The following is a 15447-nucleotide window of genomic DNA, read 5'->3' as shown; positions in this document are numbered from 1 at the left end:
AAAGAATGATAAATTAAAATTTTTAGAAATTTGTTGCCCTATTTGCAAAGTGATTAAGCAGACCTATTTTCAGCAATAATCGAACGTGAGGTTTTTTAAATATGTATACACCAAAATATGATACGGCAAATATAAACAATATATCCTTCTCCGTGCTTTGTAGTTTGTGGAAGAACTTTTACCCAGAATTAAATCAAAGACAAAAAAAAGAGCAAAAAAATGGACTTTGGCACATTTGAATAGGTTTTTGCTTCAAAGTCAATGAAATTATATGTAAATTGGCTAAATTAGGTTCAATAAATTTAGAAAATATTATTGCGCGAGAATTGTATGGACCTTTGTCTGGCCATTAAACAGCAGAACAGCTATGTCATTGCAACAGCTATTGCTTTTTAATACGTCTAACTACACGAAGTGCTAAGCCCTTAATTATACTACTTATAATGATAATGTTACCAATTCCTCTTCATGTACTTTTATTGAAACTTATACTCCCGGCATACTTCTGGCACTTCTACTGAAACTGCTACGAAATACGAAGAGTGCGATACTTCTATTGGTACTCAAACTGATGTTTTACTTATAATTTTACCACTACTGCTCTTGCCTCAACCTCTTGTCTTGCTACTTATATTTATATTGCCACTTATACTGCTGCACCTATTATTTCTACTGTCACTTCTAACACCACTCCATATACTACTACTTAATTTAAGATCCATTCAGTACGTCGGCAACTGAAAAAGAAAGATTAGTAGTTGCATCACAGCATCAACAAAGCACAGCTGCATGTTATCGGCTTCCTATCGGTTAGCCTTATCGACACATTGTAATACACAGATATGAGCACATGCTCGTATGTGGAATGCATTAATCCATCACACTTGTTTCATTTAACTGGACTCAAGCCTGATGCACACGCGGAAGTGCGTGCTCTCGATACGCACCACGTAATCGTAATCGTAATGGCCCACTCGATGCCACCGATAAGCCGGCCTTATCGATGCGGTCGGCTAATCGGCAAATCATGTTAATTTTATGTACCCCGCTCCAGGGATCGAGTTTAATCAGTTGTTTCGGGGCCGAAGTGCGGCACCCATGTGCCGCCTGCTCCATCTCAAAATGGAAGCCGGGATTGGAACCTTTCTCCCTGTTACCAGGCCGCATCAACCACAACTTGCATCCATCTATCGGAATAGGAATAATGGTAGAAGGGGGTAGAATAATCAACGGATTAATGCTTAGCTTCTGGATATTTCTGCCGTTCATAAAGTAGAAGCATATCCAAGGGAAGACCCCATCTACCCCAGTGAGGCCAGTGGGGGGCAGCAACAGCTGCTGGCAGCAAAACCCAAAAACTGTAACTGAAAAACGGTAAAACGAAAAAATAGCAACAGAAACCCGAAGAAGCACAACTTGAAAAGTAACAATTTATCTTCGTTTGCAGAGCGGATGTTGCAAGTGCAATAAACAACTCCCCCTAAACCGCCCCCAAAAATTGCACCCAAAAGAGGAGCCAGAGTGCAGGAGACGGGAGAAGGAGCACAGAACTCTCTGCGCAAATTGAAATGAAGCGCAGGAAAGGATTCCCAAAAAAATGAAACCAATTAATTGTGGAGCCATTCTGGTGGGCGTGGCTGGAAAAGGATCACTCAGAGAGGGTAAAGAGGGGGCTGGTGCAAAGAGGGCGTGTGGCTAATGGCTGCAGTGCATTAAAGTTCCCTTGCAATTAGCTACAAAGAGCAATTTCTTGCTCATTTCTCAGACGTTGAGACTTGGGACAGAGCGGTAAAGGTACACAAACAGAGGAAGAGAACAGATCAAGAAGGATATAAATTAAGGAAGGATATAAACATATACAACTTTGCCAGGACACATGTGTACTCTTGCCTCCAAGCTATCTATGCAATGTGTAGATTCTATCACTACGAGTAACGATAATCAGTAGCATACTTAATATTTGGACATGGGTTACGTTCGGTTTCAGCGTTTGAGACACTTGTGGATGTGCTCTTCAAAACCAGGCCAGGAAAGGGTGCAAAGCCTTCCCAGAGGGGGGTCGATATAATGGGTAAAGGGGTCACGGGAAACCCGCAAACAATTGGCAAGCTCCAACGGATGTTGGCGCCCAGCTAATTGCAGCTGCCAATAAATTGCACGAAGCAGTACAGGGAGGTGGAGCAGTGGTGAGGAGCAGAAGCCGGAGCAGGAGGCCATTTGCCAATTGCTTTTTCAACGTTTCCGTTTCCGCTATGGAGGCTCTGACTGTGCCTGTGCCTCTGACTGTGCGTACACGCGTGATGCGTTTAGCTAATGATAATTAGCAGAGCTCCCATTCTGATGACGATGCTGTCGCTGATGATATTAAAGTTACGCAGGAAACAGGGCTCACTCTCAATGGGGGCATACACGATGGAACCAGCACACGATGGTCCCCTACGAGCGTTTGGTCTAGCAGTAAAACCCGTTCAGTGTCTGCCTAGACTGTCTTCACTGTACCTGTGCCTTCATTGCTGTGTGTACATTGCTGTGTGCACTTCAATGCAAATAATTCATTTCATAATCAAGCAATGCCAACGCTGCAAATTGATGCCCATGCCAGGCATCCCACACTATTGTTTGTGGCCAAAAGCAAACAGCGTTCACAGATGGAGGCAGACAGAGGCAGAAAGAGAGAGGACAAACTGATATCATGGCTATGCATATCTGTATCTGTATCTGCAACTGTATCTGATTCTGCACTTACGAACCCCGAACACTGAATGTTAGATATATACATATTTTATGTGTATTTCATCCATTTTAAGGCATTTCCGGATGAAAGCGTTTGAGAAAAAGGCATATCGTTTATCTAGAGTGTATGCTCCCATCTTCGTAATACACCCACAAACCAATCTAATTTAAAACACCTCATATGATGTTTTGAAGAACTTTCTTTGGGGCTCCACCCGGGAGTCTCCGCGCTCAACACTTGCTTTCATCATTTCTTCTATAATTATCCTGCTCAGGACCACCCGGAACTTCCACAAGAGAGGAGCCCCCACAATTGAGATACAAAAAAGTATCAAAATGTTGAGGCCCAGGGGCCATGGTTGGTGAAAAACTTTCAAGTTGGCGTTGGCTAGTAGAAAAAGAATCTATAAAGTTTATAAGCAAAGAAAATATCTCTATATCCACACTTCGTGGCTTCACCCTGCTCTTACTCGTTAGGATTAATGAAATCGCCGAAAAATTCTTAAGAACCGAGAAGCTTACGGATTGTGCGATATAACCTACAAGCTTTATAAACCTGCTTCATAAACGAAATAGTAATCGAACTGAAGAGCCAACAAGTTTTCTCAATGTACAAATTGAACAAGAGAATCGAAGGCGAATCAACTCCACTCCAACTGGCGTAATCTTAGTCACTTTTAATTTACACTCTCCCAAGCAATATGAACAACTGCTGGAACACAGTCAAAGTCAGGGAATACGTTCCAAAACAAATATGGGATATTTATTTTCTATGGCTATTAAAAAGTGCGATGCAACATGAACTACTACATAAATAACTATCACGAGTTAATAACACTCATGAACACAGTAAGCCCAGATGTTATACGTATTGAAAAGACACATTTACCGCACAACTCCAAGAATATAATAAACCCAAGATCTTAGAATGGATACTTTAATAGCCATGACAATATAACAACAGCTGAGCTAGGGATTGGCCCTATGCCGCAACAATCTCTGAAAGGCATTGCGTTTATAATCAAACCCAAAGATCGCAATCGGCTTATATCTCCTAGTCATCAGCCTCTTATCCTCTCCGGAGACTTAAACTCCTGGAGACCACTTCCACTTTCGCGGACAAATAATTGAAAGCTTTCTCTCTGAGGCATCCTCACCGTCTTTTTCACACACAATTCGTTTACGCACGTTGATCTGACAATAATATCCCCCCAGATTATTGATAGATGCAATTGGTCAATCGCAAACTCACTTTACGTTGGCAATCACTTTCCGATCCCCCTCTTCGTCACGCATATTGAGCTAGAACGAGAGGGAACGTTGTGAGTTGCTGCGTACACCGCAACTCTACAGTTATACCCGATACTAAGTCAGTATGGCTCTCCTCCAGCAGACGGCGCTAACATTAAACGAAACGACAAAGAGTGCGTGCGAGAGAGACAGAAAATCAGTCTGTGCGTGACGTCGGGCGCTGCGTGGCCACTGCAAATTGATTTGTTCCTGTTGGCTATAAAAATTATCTGATCTGATCCAGACTCAGCAATCTGATAGATATGGTCATTCTCTATGATTCTGCGTCTTTAGTTTTCTCGAATCTTCAATATTGTGGATGCAACAGATTCTCATCCCTTGTGGGGGCGGAAGGGGGTGGGGCGAAATTCTGAGATATACGTTTTATAGTGAGATCTAACAGAAGTGTGGATACCAAATTTGGTTACTCTAGCCTTAATAGTCTCTGAAATTTGTGGTTGCCCCAGATTTTCGTCCTTTGCGGGGGCGGAAGGGGGTGTGGCGAAATTTTGACACAAAACGGTCAAGGTCCGATATCACAGGAGTGTGGATACCGAATTTGGTTGCTCCAGCTCTTATGGGTTCTGAGATCCTTGAACTCATATTTTGCAATTGGCAAAACCGACCATGAAACCTGTGTGTTAGAGGGAGACAGAGCGAGAAAGAGTGAAATTGTTTTCGTGATTCTGGCTATAATAATTATACGATCTGCTTCAGATTTTGCACTCTGTAAGATATAGTCATCTTCTACGGTTCTGCGTTTTTAGTTTTCTCGTATCGTCAAAATTGTGGATGCCACAGATTTTCGCCCTTTGTGGGGGCGGAAGTGGGCGGGGCAAAGTTTTGAAATATTTTTGTAGCAGTGACATATCACAGAAGTCTGGATCCAAAACATCGTTGCTCTAGCTCTTATAGTCTTTGAGCACTAGGCGCTGAAGGGGACGGACAGACGGACGGACGGACAGACGGACAGACAGACATGGCTCAATCGACTCGGCTATTGATGCTGATCAAGAATATATATACTTTATGGGGTCGGAAACGATTCCTTCTGGACGTTACACACATCCACTTTTACCACAAATCTAATATACCCCAATACTCATTTTGAGTATCGGGTATAAAAAATAAATAAATAAACTGTGATCAATTTTGTCACCTACTCTCGCCACTTACGGCATCACAAAACATCTTAAGTATTTACAAAAAAGGTACCATAATGACCAAAGTTATAAGGAATGCAGCTAAAGGGCTCTGCACTCAGAGCATATCCCGAGGAAACGAGATTCTCGCACTGGCACCATCCGACAAAAACCAGCTGATGAGCATAAAATAACAAAGTTTTGATCTGAATTTTGAAACTTCAACAATTTAAAATTAGTAAATTGTCTTTTTATTGGCTATAATAAAACAATCCATATGTGTAAAATACACTTTACTCTTGAACTCGCTTTGAAATTGCAGTTCTGTTTAGAAGCAGGTTTGGCCTTGGCTACTCGCAACTTGCTTGAGTCTCTCCCGCTTGGTTTGCTGGATTCCTGGTGCTGCTCCTGTAAATTCTGCTGCTCAGTCTGGACTTCAAGCATATCCCGAACAATCTCCAGAAGATTTTCCAATATACCCCGCTTTGGTGCGGCGCACAATGGGACAATCTGCCGTTTCAGCTTGCTAAATTAATAACATCTGAACAAATAAAAATATCTTTATGAAACAAACTGCATTTGAAAGAAAAAAAGGTTCAGAATAAAATCTGCTTAAGTACATTGTGTTATGCCTAAAAGCTTCACAATAATGGGTTAAAGTTTAACTTTGTTGCCGGTCCTATGTAAAATGCTAAATTTTTATTTTTGCTTATCGATAAGGTACTTTTAATGATGTTTTTTACTATAAAATATTATTTTTTATTACATTTTCAAATTAACCTAATTATATCAAATAAAAAAAAATTGCTTAATCTGAAAGTTGTTTGAATTTTTGTTTCTGTAAAATAATCCTCACCCTTCTGTTTAGTGGGAGGAATATCTAATAAACTTATCATTTCTGAAGAATAACTGCGGCGATTTAATTTGTGATCCCACATATGTATCTAATGGATGAAATATATGAATCTAAAGAGGCTGCCAACATATTGAAAAGGTCTTGGTTTTACTTAATTCGTGATGTCTTGCACATATTCATATTCCTGTATTTTTTGTAATCTTTGTTTCTCGTTTCCTGGGCTTCCTCTGACATCCCTCCAATTGGTAGGTATACTAGCCTGCATACTCATTCACAACCAACTTATTACCTAAGTCTAAAAGCCCTTTCCGCGCTTCGTAGCCGCTTGGCTTCTATACCGATATACCTGTCACAACCTCGCACGAAAAACGGTCAAAATATGATTTTGTATAGGATTTTAGAGCTGTGATAGCTTTCCTAAGAATTCATGCAGCTATAAAATGATACCAAAAACAGAATCATACGTTACATAGTTTACTTTTTTTCCACCTGAAAGATGTAGTATTTGAATTAAAGTTTAAAAAAGTGTTGTGCACTGAAACAATTTTCAATTTTAATTTCCGATTACTTTGAAAATTGATTTTTAAAAGCTCTGGAAAATTCTCTATTAGATGCGTGTATTGATTGTATCCAAAGCGCAAAAGAAATCTTCGACTTTTGCTACATCTTTTCGTCTAAATCGACACTGTCCGGCGCTTTGTTTGCAGAAAGAATACTAGAGCACCTTGGTCTTGGTCGACATTGACGAAACTGTTTCGGGATCCCCGCAAAAATACCTAGTATTATTCTATTTGTTTATTTAATGGCTGAAAAATACTAATCATAAAAAATGAAAATAAAAAATACATATATGTATATATATACATATGTATATGTATATTTATTGAACTTACTACCACACATTTTTGCTCTCTTCATTTTATTATGATTATTTCTTTTTGGTGTATTTTTGTTTTTTTTTATACCCGATACTCAAAATGAGTATTGGGGCATATTAGATTTGTGGTAAAAGTGGATGTGTGTAACGTCCAGAAGGAATCGTTTCCGACCCCATAAAGTATATATATTCTTGATCAGCATCAATAGCCGAGTCGATTGAGCCATGTCTGTCTGTCCGTCCGTCCGTCTGTCCGTCCCCTTCAGCGCCTAATGCTCAAAGACTATAAGAGCTAGAGCAACGATGTTTTGGATCAAAACTTCTGTGATATGTCACTGCTACAAAAATATTTCAAAACTTTGCCCCGGCCACTTCTGCCCCCACAAAGGGCGAAAATCTGTGGCATCCACAATTTCGACGATACGAGAAAACTAAAAACGCAGAACCGTAGAAGATGACTATATCTTACAGAGTGCCAAATCTGAAGCAGATCGTATAATTATTATAGCCAGAATCACGAAAACAATTTCACTCTTTCTCGCTCTGTCTCACTCTAACACACAGGTTTCATGGTCGGTTTTGCCAATTGCAAAATATGAGTTCAAGGATCTCAGAACCCATAAGAGCTAGAGCAACCAAATTTGGTATCCACACTCCTGTGATATCGGACCTTGACCGTTTTGTGTCAAAATTTCGCCGCACCCGCTTCCGCCCCCGCAAAGGACGAAAATCTGGTGCAACCACAAATCTCAGAGATTATTAAGGCTAGAGTAACCAAATTTGGTATCCGCACTCCTGTTATATCTCACTATAAAACATTTATCTCAGAATCTCGCCCCACCCCCTTCCGCCCCCACAAAGGACGAAAATCTGTTGCATCCACAATATTGCAGATTGGTCTTGAGCGATTTGAAATATGTCTAGGCTACGTAAAACCGTCGTCTAAATAACGCATATAAACGTGCGGTTTAGGAAAATCGCAGATGGATGGTGGAATAACTGAGAAATTTTGGGAGCGGCGAAAATGTACGGACCATCCCCGAAATGGATGGTGCATAGTCGCCAGTGCGAATAGCGCACAAAGCTAAAATAGTTTAGTGGAACGCCACCCTCACTAAACAACTTGATCACAAGCAGGCACTATAGACAAACTTCAAACTTGACCAAACGATCCGAAATCTGGTGGCATATAAGAGAGCTAAAGCTTTTTTCAAAGCTTTCCCCCAAATTACTAACAAATAATCTGGCATCAAAACTCTAACTGACATACACAGAGCACCCTTAAAAAGCCTGTCAGGCAGCTATACACCTATTTCCACACACTAGTCAAATTATTCAGAAGACCACAACTTCTCTGCAGATTACTTGAACATGGAAAGTTCCAGCCTTGCCATGAAATATACGCCAACTGCATTATTCACCTCAGATACCTTGACACCCCTATGACATTTATCGAACTCGAGTCTTCGAAGAAGAGGAAAAACCCCAGGAGTTGATAGGAAATCATAAACAATTCGAAAGAATCTACATCACAATGCTATGCAGGGACTTATAAACATCTATATCAATATATCAATTTTCTATCGCACAAACAAGTTACTTTTAAGCGCAAGCACAGCACTATTGACTCTTCTGAAAATCAAAAATTTCATGTCAGACGTTCTGTGCTCTAAAAATCATGTCTCTTTGCTAGGAACGGCTTTTAAAAGAGCGTTTGCCGTCCTTGACACTTTGGGGTGTGGGTACAAAGGCCGTTAGGATTCGTACTTCCTTCAGAGTTCGGATCAATAATATTCACTCTCTTCCAATTGCACTCTTTCTCTTTACGTCATACTTTTAATACACAATACTCAAAATGAGTATAGGGGTATATTCGATTTTTAGGTTAAAGTGGATGTGTGTAACATCCTGAAGGAAGCTTTTCCGACCCCATTAAGAGTAGATATCCATGATCAGCATCAATAGCCGATTCGATTGAGCAATGTCTGTCCGTCCGTAATCAGGGACTACAAGAGCTAGAGCAACGACATTTTGTATCCAGACCTCTGTGATATCTCACTGTTACAAGTGTATTTAAAAACTTCCGCCCCCACAAAGGACGAAAATCTGTGGCATCCGCATTTTTTAAGTCAGGAGAATATCACAAAAATCACAGAATTATAGGGAATGTCGTCTAGCCTGCAAAATCTTAGCCAGATCGTATCATTATTATAGCCAGAAATAAGAAAGCAATTTCACACACACGTTTCCTGGTCAGCTTTGGCTGTCGCTCCAGATGAGCGCCTAGATCTCAGAGACTATAAAAGTTGGAGCAACCAAGTGACCTGACCAAGTGTATTTCAAAATTTCACTCCGACCCCTTTCGCCCGACAAAAGACAAAGGTCTGTGGCATCCACAATTTTTAAGATACGAAAAAATTAAAAAACGCAAAATCATAGAACATCTACAAGATTGCCGATTCTGGATCAGATCGGATCATTATTATATCCATAAGGAACAAATCAAATCGCAGTTGCTACGCAGCGCCCGACAGCACGATCTGACTTATTTCCGGTCTCCCTCGCACATACTCTTTCATCATTCAATGTTAGCGCCGTCTGACAGAGGAGAGCCATACTGACTACTGCGGCCGTAGCAGCAACTCACTACCTTCCCTCTCGTTATAACAGTATAAAATAATTCTTAGGCATAAAAACATTAGTTTAAAAACACAAACGATGTTCATAATTGCTTTAAAAAATACTACAAGATATTCAGGAGTGGCGAAAAAAAATAAATGCATAATCCTGCATATTTACAGAAAACCTCACTGAACGTCGAGACCTTAGACTGTCCACAATTATAATCTAGACTTTACATCGTTTGATTTCTAAGCTCAATATTTTCTATTATCCATTTTAATACGTTAATTAAAATCACAAGAGCTCTTTTCCTTGCCAAAATGGACGATGGACTTCCGGTTTTCGGATGGAGTGCAGATGCAAACATGAGAAAAATCCAAACACCATACCACAATTTCGAGCGCCGCGGCCTTCCTACATCTCCAATAAAATGCATTTTAGCGGAAGCGGACCTTTCGTCCATCAACCACTGGTTGTACGAGTCCACAACCAGGCTGCTGCCAAAATTCTCGTCGTTAGCCATCCTTCTACTCAACAAATATTTCATGAGTACCATTAAAGCCAAACGTAAACACAAAGTAACCTCAACCATACGACGCCGCGCCATGCTCTGGAAACAATACAAAATACAACCCCCAGAACCCCCTTCCTCCACGGCAGCTATGGAGTTCGTCCTTCAATCTCCGACTTCATCAACTAACGAGGGGGAACGTTGTGAGTTGCTGCGGACACCGCGAAAATAGGCGAAATTCTGAGATGTACGTTTTATAGTGACATCTTAAAGGAGTGTGTGTACCAAATTTGGTTACTCTAGCCTTAATAGCCTCTGAGATTTGTGGTTGCCTCAGATTTTCGTCCTTTGCGGGGGCGGAAGGGTGTGTGGCGAAATTTTGACACAAAACGGTCAAGGTCCGATATCACAGGAGTGTGGATACCAAATTTGGTTTCTCTAGCTCTTATGGGTTCTGAGATCCTTGAACTCATATTTTGCAATTGGCAAAACCGACCATGAAACCTGTGTGTTAGAGTGAGACAGAGCGAGAAAGAGTGAAATTGTTTTCGTGATTCTGGCTGTAATAATTATACTATCTGGTTCAGATTTTGCACTCTAGAAGATATAGTCATCTTCTACGATTCTGCGTTTTTAGTTTTCTCGTATCGTCGAAATTGTGGATGCCACAGATTTTCGCCCTTTGTGGGGGCGGAAGTGGGCGGGGCAAAGTTTTGAAATATTTTTGGAGCAGTGACATATCACAGAAGTCTGGATCCAAAACATCGTTGCTCTAGCTCTTATAGTCTTTGAGCATTAGGCGCTGAAGGGGACGGACAGACGGACGGACGGACAGACGGACTGGGAGATTCTACCTGTTTGTTTCCCAATCTTCACTGCAAAGGCTTTCGCCATTAGTAAAGCCGGCATATACGCAAAAAAAACACGTGGTCTACTTACGATCGGCACTGGTAGCCTCTCCACTACCGAAGCTGTCAAAAACTTAAGCTGTCGCAATAAAATAAAGGACGATATTCGAAACTTCATTCATTAGCTTACTCTATTCTGGGTACCCAGTCAGCAGGGTATCTAAGGAAACGAGTTGCCGATTTAGATGCAAATCACGTTACAAAAGCTCAAAATTTCCTGCATTTCCTGAAAAGAGCATAAGAAGGCTCATCACCATAACCAAAACCGAAAGACACTCCGAAGAATGGTACCAACTGCACAGCGCTGTTCCTGTAAGGACACTCTCTCAGTGGACTTTTTAGGCTCTGGTACAAAATGGTCCACGATAAGAAAATAACTCTTTGAAGATAAACAACCCTCAAAATCTCTTCGGCATACAAATGCAGAGATAATAAATATAACATTTCATACATATAATGTATGATAATTTAGTTCTGGGACTCTTAGTGGAAAACCACTAAGTACAGATCGAGAAAAGCGATTATTTAATGGAAAGACTATCCACCATAGCAAACGCTTAAAGTCACAGCCAAGGAGGCTTCCATAAAAAACAACAACCAACGAACTTGCACTTTACTTAGGTTAGGTTAGGTTAACCCGGACGGCCCTCAGCGGAGCACCACATACGCCAATATGGCCCTTAGTTGTCCGGCAGTGTTTAGGGGATTTTAAAGTCCTCGAGAATCGAGGCATTTTTCGCATAGGCCAGTAGTTGCTGTGGCGTCCTCTTGGAGGAATCTTCCAGTGATGCCAGCACCGGTGCGCCGTGGTATCTCCTCATTGCCCTTAAGAGAGCAGGACAGTTGCAGATGAGATGTTCCAGGGTTTCGGTTGCCCCAGGTTCACATTTCCTAAAACTGTCCCTATTGGTGATGCCTAGCTTTGTTGCATGCGCCGCATGGTAGGCGGTATGGCTGAGTTTCTAATTGCGGTCTTTGCACATGATTTTCGCGGATCTGCAGGTGGTGGAACTCCTCCACCTACTTTCGGTTTGTGATCTGGCCTGCTTTTCTAGATCGCTTTTCGTTCTCGGTTCTCGTATTCGCCAGCCCGACACGCCTTCCTTGGCTTAACTATTTTAAAATTTAAAGTTGAATTTAGTTTGAAATTAAGCAAGCATCCCAAAAGTATACACACAAAAGATCTTGGCCTTAACAGTAATACTGTTTGACAGCCAGGTGTTCAAAGAGCCCAATGACCATCAATTTGAATGAAATATTACCTCACTTTTATAGAAAGATTGTAAATGGAATGAGTACCCGCACTTTGTCAGACCAATGCTTGCACATTTGTTAATCAATTTGCACTCCCGAAATCGGGGGATTATTTGGCTTTCGACTGTCATGAGTGTGATTTTCATAATGGACATGTCCGAAAAAAATGGCAGAAATGTTAATTAGAATGCAAAATCAATTCATGCAGGATGTGCCAGCGAACGGAGGAAAGACTAATCCCAGTGAAAATCGGATGAGAGTTATGGGGAATGAAATCAGGGGCGATGGGGTTACCAACGTGTCCATTCGCTCCGCACTCTCTCTCTCTCCCTCCCTCTCTCTGCGAGTGGATAGTAGCACATTGAAATTGAGTGCAGACCGCAACATCCAAATGAGAAATGTGGCGAAAATACAGTTTTTTGGATTAACAATTCACAGCTCCAGGATACCCCTGACCAAGCCCCCAACCACGTAACCCCCATAACCCCAAGCCCCATATCACCCCGGAATGGCACAGCAAAACAATGTGGAAAGAAATGCAATAACTAAAACAAACCGCAATGGAAAACTTTTGGCCAGAGGCACACACAAAAAGCCAAACAAACACATAATGTCAATGGGTTGAGAGATGGGAAGGGTAATGTGGCATAGAATGGGGGGCAACAATTGCCTCACGATTGATGAGTGCGCGTGACACGAGAGGTACCCCAGGAAAATCCCGAAAACAAAAGGTTGATGAAAGGAATGCAGCTGGAATTGCCATTGAGCCGCATTGAAGGGAGCGCAAGCCAAGGATTAAAAGCCGACTGGGGGATGCCCTGCAGTCACTCGAAAAAGGGGGAGCTTTGATACCCTGGCAATCATTTTTGTTTACAGGAACTCAGTTTTGTGGGTTTCCCCTAGTCGGTGGAGTCTTTGCTCGGTCTGGCTCTTCCGTTGTTTTGCAGCTGGACGACGGAAACAATTGCATTTTCCTGCAGCACACTTGTAATACACGACCGACAAAGAGGTGCACTGGGCACAGTAGTGGGCGCAGAGGGGGTGGACAAGTGAAGTACACATTCCCCCCTCTTTTCAACCCACTTCATGTGTACGGCGAGTATGAAGCAAAAATGTCAACATGTCATCGCGTCAATTGCCATACAACTTGATATCTGTCATACGGCAAGGATATTCCGTCAGTCAATGGCAATCATTATAAAGAGCTGGCAGCGTCACTCTCTGTGCCCCTCCCTCCCTCCGAGGCCTCGAGCCCTCGATCCTCATCCTGCTGGAGAAGGACAATGGAGGTGAGGGGAACAGAGTGCATATTGATTTTGATGCTGTTACACAAAATGTTGACAATTCCCGTTGCACCACCCCTTTGGCCCTTGGCCACGTTAAGAGCGTGTCGAAACAGAGGACACATATTGGGGCAATAGGCAATATGGCAAACAGAGATAGAGCGAGAGTGAGAGACAGTGTGGGAGAGTGACAGTGCTGTCGAGGGTTTTGTTGCTGGTTTTACGAGCTGTTGGCGTCAAAAACATCTGGCCAATATTGTTGTGCCCCATGTTAACACGTTGGGCAGGGCAGGATCTGGAGGCAGGCCCCCAACCCCCAACCCCCAACCCCCAACGCCCAACAGCATCCACATATAAGAACGAAGAAACGGGAGGCAGGGTACGGCAACAAAAACTGTATGATACTCTTGCAGTTGATATAGTACTCCGATCAGTACAGAGATCTCAATTATTTGCATTCAAAATATATCCTAATATCCTCTGAAAGAGAACATCTTAAAGAAATAATCTTAATCGAGAAACGAACCTTAAGAGATAAAGTCGATGGTACTCTGTCCTGTGGTTCACTGTGCTGGCTCTTCCTATCTCCCATTCAACTCCCCTTTCGTTCAACTTATCCTCCAGCCCCTCTTCTGATGTCCTTCCTGCTCCCTGCTCCCTGCTCCCTGCCATGTGCCATGTGCAACCATCTATGACATCGGGAGGCTTTAATGGGTTAATTTGCATTAATATATTCAATTGAATGCGTTTGCGGCGACACCAAACGATGCTACTTGCTGCTTGCCACATTCTCAATGTTGTTGTGGTTGCATGTTTGCAGGCATGCAGCGAAACGTTGCCAGTAGCTCCATTGGGTAGCAACGTAGTACGGGGGTATATTGAGTCTGAGTAAGAGCTGAAGCTGTGCTATGTTCTCTTTAAAGCAGATATGGTGCTTCCTTTTTACTGAATCGGGTATACCACAGATATGTTAAAAATCATTCCGTTCAATTTATTTTACACACAGAATGATGAAGTTCGTCTGTAAAATCTTCCTATAGGGTATCTTGTTTTCTGCGACACAAGCTTAAAGTACCTCGCCTTCTCTTTTTTGTACGAGCATGCAGCTTAATTCGATTTGCCATCGCAGTGCAATTAAATTAATTTTAATTTGCCAGCCAGACAGCCGAACCACATCTTCCTCCACTTCCTACAGATCCTTCATCAAATTCTCCCCCTTTCGGCCCTGGCAAACTTCTTTATTTTTGCCGATAATCAAACCACACATAAAATAATTGCAGTCTCATGTGTACGAGTATTCGTATGATAGGCTTACCTAATTCCCAGACATGCTACAATATGTACTCTTTTCACCGTGGTGGTTTATAGTACTCATTATACCCGATACTCGAAATGAGTATAGAGGGGTATATTAGGTTTGTGGGTGAAAGGGGATTTGTGTAACGTCCAGAAGGAAGCGTTTCCGACCTCCAAAAAGTATATAGATGATCAGTATCAATAGCCGAATCGATTGAGCCAAGTCTGTCTGTGCGTCCGTGCTCAGAGACTGTAAGAGCTAGAGCAACTACATGTTGTATCCAGACTTCTGTGGATGGGATCATGTGCAAAAAAGTGGAATTTTCTCTAAATTGTCTTATAATAATTTAGAGCAAATTCCACTTTTTTGTACTTACATCATTAAAATAAGGCACTAATCCCTATAATACCAACGCGAAATTCCACGAATCTTTGAAACACAGTTAAGAAAACGAGGAAGAGAAAGGTGCTGCGCGCTCTATGGCATTTTCCAGAAGACTCACCATTCGCTAAGCTAGTCAGTGAGAGAGAACAACAGAGCGAGTGCTGCTAAGACACTCTGTTTAAGAGTCAGAGCATGTGCTGTGGCTGCAAAAATTGGTTCAAGCAGGTCTCTCGGACCCAAGGCTGGAAACTCTTGTACAGTTAGCATAGTAGAATTGATGGACATATCTA

Source organism: Drosophila persimilis, unplaced genomic scaffold, assembly GCF_003286085.1.
Source record: "Drosophila persimilis strain 14011-0111.01,24,50 unplaced genomic scaffold, DperRS2 tig00000520-arrow-pilon, whole genome shotgun sequence".
Taxonomy (NCBI): Eukaryota; Metazoa; Arthropoda; class Insecta; order Diptera; family Drosophilidae; genus Drosophila; species Drosophila persimilis.
Note: the sequence above shows the minus strand (reverse complement) of the source record.